Source organism: Mastomys coucha, unplaced genomic scaffold (genome assembly GCF_008632895.1).
Source record: "Mastomys coucha isolate ucsf_1 unplaced genomic scaffold, UCSF_Mcou_1 pScaffold21, whole genome shotgun sequence".
In the NCBI taxonomy this organism is placed as follows: Eukaryota; Metazoa; Chordata; class Mammalia; order Rodentia; family Muridae; genus Mastomys; species Mastomys coucha.
Genome location: NW_022196904.1, coordinates 94,124,082 through 94,130,830, shown reverse-complemented (window position 1 = coordinate 94,130,830; position 6,749 = coordinate 94,124,082).

The window sequence follows — 6,749 nt, the reverse complement described above, 5'->3', positions numbered from 1 at the left end:
CCTCGCTTAAGGGCTCATTACCTGTGACTGTGCTCCAGTTTTTTATTTCCTCGTGTCTTTCTGTACTAAACCTTGTAGGTCTGATTTCCTCATCCTTCATATCATTTTTCCACATCCAGAGCCTGTTTTGCAGGCAGCTCATTGTTAAGCCTGGATTCATCTATACATGTCTTTGAAGGATGCTTTTGTACACAGGTGTGTGTGTGTGTGTGTGTGTGTGTGTGTGTGTGTGTGTGTGTATGCTTCTCCTTCCTTTGCATCCCAGATGTTGGGATTTCAAGTCTGTGCGGGTCCATTCGCTTACATTATTTTTACCTAGTGGGAAATACACTACCTTTACTTTCTTTGACTACTTTGAACCATCCATAGTGAATTTTTTGGGTAAGTTCAGGAATAGGTACTCCCTGCCAGACACCCTCTTTTGTTCATAGTTTCATTAGTGTTAAAAATATTAAAAAATTATTTCAATGTCATAAAAGAGCATATGGAATGATTTTTAGCATGCTTTAAATTTTATTGCAAATTACTGTTCTATGGAATTCACATTTAGACATAGTCTTTTCTATTTCCACTTTCTCCCTCCTCATTTGCATCCCTACCCTTCTTTCTCATTTTGCTCTGGTGTTAAGGATCCTATCTAGGGCTCCAGGCATACTAGGCCCACTCTAGGCCCACAGAGCTAACCCTCATCTATCTCTTAGTTTTCTGAACATTGTAGTCACACAGAGAAGTATCTACTCTGTTCTTGCACAGATGAGGAAGAAATTTGAGAAATTGGTAAATTGCAAATAACATATTTCCTTCTTGGTTGGGGTTGTTGTTGATGAACAGAACAAATTCTTTAATCAGAATTAGAATTTATTGGTTTAATAGGACAGAACGACAGGCTTAGAAACTAGGTATTTGTCCATTCATGTAAGTCTTCATTTTGATTCGGATAATCATATGACATTTCCACATTGTCTTAGCAGAAGGGGAATATGACCAATATATGTTGAGTGACTTAGAAAATCATCTTCCATTCAGATGATGTGTATGTGCAAATTCTTTTCTAGGGTGTGGAATATAGATGTGTCTTGACAGGATGGAATATGTAAGTGATGAATCCTTTCTTCCATCCTCTCTCACTCCTGTTTTATATTATATTATATTATATCACTTATATATTATATTCTTATATATAAACTCTGCTTCATATGAAAAATGGTATCCTGATTTTGTGCATCCAGTTGATTGACAGCATGACTTCTTACCATTAAGGGAATTCTTCACCTCAGTCATAAATTGGAATGCATCACATACAACATCAAACACTTAAGTAGTGTGGAGAGCTCTTAGTGCCACTTGAAGGATATCAGCAAGAATATTTGACATTGGGCTAGTACAAGAAAGTAGGCTCAAGATAAATACAGCCAAGGAGTGTGTTCCTTGTATCTTGATCATCTTGATAAGTCCATAGATACAGTGATCACGGAACTTTTGTTTATGCCTTGTTTGTCCTTGACCAAGAACTGACCCTATTCTTTGTCTATACTTTGAATAGTATAAAAGCAGCTGGGAAAAAATAAACTTACTTCAGCACTTGCTGGAGTCATATTATAGTATTGTCTAATTGTCTTTTCTTTCTTTAATCCTCACTCCCCAGGTTCTCCCACCCCCCAGCTTTGAGACCCTGTTGACTGACTGAGCTTGGTAAAGGGAGTAAAGGATATGAAGTAGGACACCTAGGGCCTTGTCATTGACATTTGGTAAGGCTCAGGAGCTAGGAAGTAAGAAAAGACGAGTGCAAATGGAAGATGCTTCCCTAGCTCCTCCCAACCGCCAGCTTCTTCACAGCAGAGTCAACTTCATGAACTGTCTCTACTTTTGGTTAGATCTAAACAGTTTTCCATATGTCTTGGGAAAACAGCACATTTTGGGGGTAAATGAAATATTTGTCAGTGTCAAGGCGACTATTTTCTGCTGTTTCTTAGTTGTAATCAATATCTGGTTATAAATGTTAGAATAAATTTATATGTGGTCTGAAACAAAGTATAACTATGTAGGCTCCCTGGGATCATACAAACATCCACAAGGAATGATGTGACAGTTTACTAAACATATGTCACTTTTGAAAGGCAAAGTCACAGTTCTGCTGCTTGCTGGGGCTGGAACATGGCCCCTTTGTTCTATTACATCCTTCATTTCCTAAACTTGGCTGTTCTGGAATTTGCCCTGTAGACCAGGCTAACCTTTAACTCAGAGATCTGCTTACCTCTATCTCCTGGGATTAAATGCATATACCACCATGCCTGAGTCTAGGCTTTTAATATCCATCATGCCTCAAGATCTGAATCAAAAATCTGTCTCCTCCATTTCTGGATTGTAGTTCATTCCATATTAAAAGTCCAAATGAAAACAATAATCAAGTAATAATAATATATAATATGATATAATTATTCCTTGTTCAATGGTAAACACATGAACGATAAGATTAGCTGGGTGGAATCTTGCCTCAAACTCCAGCTTGGGTCAAGTTGACACAAAACCAGCCAGAACACTCCCTTAAGCTGTTTATTTTCCTGAACATAGGATTTAAGTCCATTGCATTTCGTGGTAACCTTTTATTACTTGAACTATACATTTTCTATTTTTTCTTTCAAAGCTTGCTCTGTTTGATCAAAACATTCTTCATTTGAGTAAACCAGAAGACAAAGTCTATGCTGGGCATTTCTGAGACTTGCTTTGTCAATGCAATCAATTGAAACCCCTCACCTTATCCTTAAGTAGGCTCCTCAGACCAGAGCAGAAAGCAGCAACATTTTCCACCAAAACATTAGAATTGTCTCTGGAGTTCAAATCATTCTCAGCACCATTGTCTTCCATATTCTGAAGTGGAAATTTATGGTTTCATCGGAGACTCAGTTGTGTCATGTGATGTTTTTCTGGACGCGGTCTGGTAAAAGAGCATGTGATGTTTTCCTGGAGTGGACACTTGAGAAAACATGTGATAACTGGAAAGAGTATAAGTATAACCCAACAGACAGTGGATGAGGAGATTGCCTTGGTTCACCTTGCAATTTTTCCCTGGTCATTGGTCTTTGCTGACAATGATCTTTGCTGATGGCACCCTAGCATTGGTTGCCTTGCCCTGTACCACTGATCTTTGGTTGTTGTGACAAAAATGCACCAATGAATTTACCTTGCTGCTTTCATGGACTTGTGCTGATTCACCAATCCATTGATCCTCTCTGTTTTTTTTTTTTGGTTTTTTTTTTTTTTTTCCTGGATCTAGTCGCTGCTACTGATTTGTGGACTGAACTGACATTCCTGATTCTTGTTTGATGACACTGTTGACTGGACTACTGATATACTGACAACAAGGATTAGAATCACCCCAAAGAACTACTTCTGAACAGGTCCCCATTGTTCTATGAACCTTTTATCTTCCCCTATCTTTAGTTGGTGGGCTATAAGGGAGGTTGAAGTATTAAAATAGTATTTGAAAAATATAAGCCTATAATATTCCTACTAGGATGGCTCATTAAGTTCCACTTAAAGAATTCCATGGCTTTCCAAATCCAAAGTCCTCAAATCCACATTTCTCCAGACAAAAACATGGTCAGGCCTATCATAGTAATATTCAAATCCCTGGTACCAATTTCTGTCCTAGTAAGGCTTTCTATTGTTGTGAAGAGACACCATGACCAAGGCAACTCTTATAATAGACAACATTTAATTGGGGTTAGCTTACAGTTTCAGAGGTTCAGTCCATTAACATCATCATATATGCAGGGAGCATAGCAGTGTCCAGGCAGACACCAAAGAAGGAGCTGGGAGTTCTGCATCTTGATCTGATTGCAGCCAGAAGAAACTGTCTCCCAGAAAGCTAAGAGGAGGGTCTTACAACCCACCCCCACAGTGATACACTTCCTCCAACAAGGCCACACCTATTCCAAAAAGGTCACACCTCCTAATAGTGCCACTCCCTGGGCTAGGCATATTCAAACCACTATACAAGGTCAATATAGAATTATGTTAGAATTTTAGTGGGAATTGTATTGAATCTGTAGATTAATTTGATGGAATAGTTATTTTTACTATGTTAACTTTACTAATCCATGAGTATGGGAGATTGGTCCATTTTCTGATAACTTTTTCAATTTCTTTCTTTAAAGACTTGAGGTTTTTCTTACATAAGTCTTTCACTTGCTTGGTTAGGGTTACTCCAAGCTATTTTATTATTTGTGACTACTATGAAGGATGTTGTTTTCCTTATTTCTTTCTCAGTCCATTTGTGTATAAGAGGGCTTCTGATTTTTTTGAGTTAATCTTGTATGTAGCCACATTGCTGAAGGTGTTTATCAGCAATAGGAGTTCCATGGTATGTATGCTATCACATGAAAATCAATATGGCAGTTTCTCAGAAAATTGGGAATCAGTGTACCCCAAGGCCCAGCTATACCACTCATAGGTATATATTCAAAGGATGTTTCATCCTACCACAATGACATTACTTCAAACACGTTTACTATGGCTTTATTTATAAGATCCACAAACTGAAAGCAGCAGAGATAGATGTTCTTCAACAGAAGAATGGATAAAGAAAATGTGGTACATTTACAGAATGTATTATCATTTAACTGTTAGAAAAAAGTGACGTAGTGAAATGTGTAGACAAATGGATGGAACTAGAAAACAATCATCCTGAATGAGGTAACCCAGACCCAGAGAGACAAACATGTACTCACTGATCAGTGGATATTAGCTGTTAAGTACAGGATAATCACACTCTACTCCATAGACCCAAAGAGGCTAAGTAACAAGGAGGGCTCTAGGGAGGGACATACGGATCTCCCTGGGAAGGGAAATCATATAGATTTTTTTTGGGTAGACTGGGGGCCAGTGGGTATGAGAACAAAAGGGATCAGTTGTGGAATAGAGGAGTGGAATGGTGAGAATACTGCAAAAGATGAATAGAAATAGGGAGCATTCAGGTGGAGTATATAAACCTAGTACAGTGGAACCTTCCTGTAACCTATAAGGCTGACTGTAGGGAGGACTCCTAGTAAGGGAGGATACAGAGCCTGAACCAGCCACCTTCTGCAACCAGGCAAGGCTTCCAGTGGTGGGACTGGGGCACCAACCTAGATATAAAATTTTTGGATCACCACCTATCCTTACTGGGTTGGGAGGTGCTGGGATAATGATGGATCAGAGTATGTAGGAATGGTGAACCAATAAATGGTCTAAATTGCAGACCAAGCTAGGAGATGAAGCCCATGCTCAATACTGCCTGGATGGCTAGAAACTGGAAGGTAAATGGCCCAGAGACCTGGGATAGAATCAAATATGAAAAACATTGAAATTAATCCTAATGCTATTCTCCTATACTCACAGATCAGTGTCTAGACCAATCATCATCAGAGAAGCTTCCTCCTGTAGCTTGGAGCTCTCTAAGCTTGGAGCAGATTTAGAGACCCTCGGCCAAACATTAGGCGGAGCCCAGGTAACTTTGTAGAGGAATAATTACAGGATCCAGAGAGGTCAAGGACAACATGAGAACATGGCTCACAGAATCAACTAAGCAGGGCTCACTGGGAGCTCACAGAGAAAGAAGCAGCAATCCTGGAGCCTACATGGGTCTGCACTAGGTCCTCTCAATGCATGTTGTGGGTGTTTAGCTTTAGAGTCTTATGACACTCTTATCAGTGGGGATTGGGTGTGTCTTTGGCACTTTTGCCTGATTTTAGCACTCTTTTTTCTTTTACTGGGTTGCCTTGCTGAGCCCTGTTATGAGGGTTTATGCCTAGTCTTATTACACTTTGCTATATATATTTGGTTGATATTCCCAGGGGACTGCCCTTTTCTTAAGGGAAACATCAGAGCAGTGAATTGGGGCAGGGGAAGTATGTGTGAGGAAATGAAGGAGTTGAGAGAATTTCTGAAGCAAGTGATCTGAGAAAAGGGAGATTAGGGAGCTATATCTGGGAATAAACATGTTTAAAGTTTTGTTAGACTTAGTCATTGGCTGTGTGGTTGTTTTCCTTGTTAGTAGACAATATTGGAATGTCACTGTATACCTTTGACAAACTTGTAGGGGAAATAAGGGCTTGATTTATGCTGGAGCTTTTTCTTCAGACATCATAGGGAATGATGGTTTATAGTTTTCTAAGTCCCTCCCCTGTCTTCCTACTTAATCTCTAATATTTTAGGACCACTTTTACTCTTTATTGATCTAAGAGTTATGAATGGTATCACAGAGCTGCCTTGAATTTTTGTGTGCTACTTCATTAATTAATAGGCTGAAACAGTCTCACTGCTCTTCTTAGGATTAGACCATCACTGTTAGTTTATAGGCCTGCAGAATACAAGAATTGTGAAGTCATAGAGATATCTACCCAAGGATAGACCTGAGAGGATAAGCAGCATAACAGAATTTCTCTAGGCAGACCTTGAGATGAAAGTGCATATAACCATGAAAGCAAGTAAGACTACAATCAAGATACCTAGAAGGCATAGATGCCAAGAACTTTGAAGATATTCAGAGGAAAGAAAGTTTCCCAGTAAGCAGAACTAACCCAAAAGAGATGTTCTGTGGAGTATACCCAGGAAAACCATGGGAATAGGACTCCCTCAGTTCTTTGGATTTTATAACACAGAACCACGTGGTCTAGATGATGGACATGGAGTTTCAAATTCATGCTTTTGCTGATTTTTTTTTTTTGATTTCAATTTTTTTCTTTTTTCTTTATTAGATATTTTCTTTA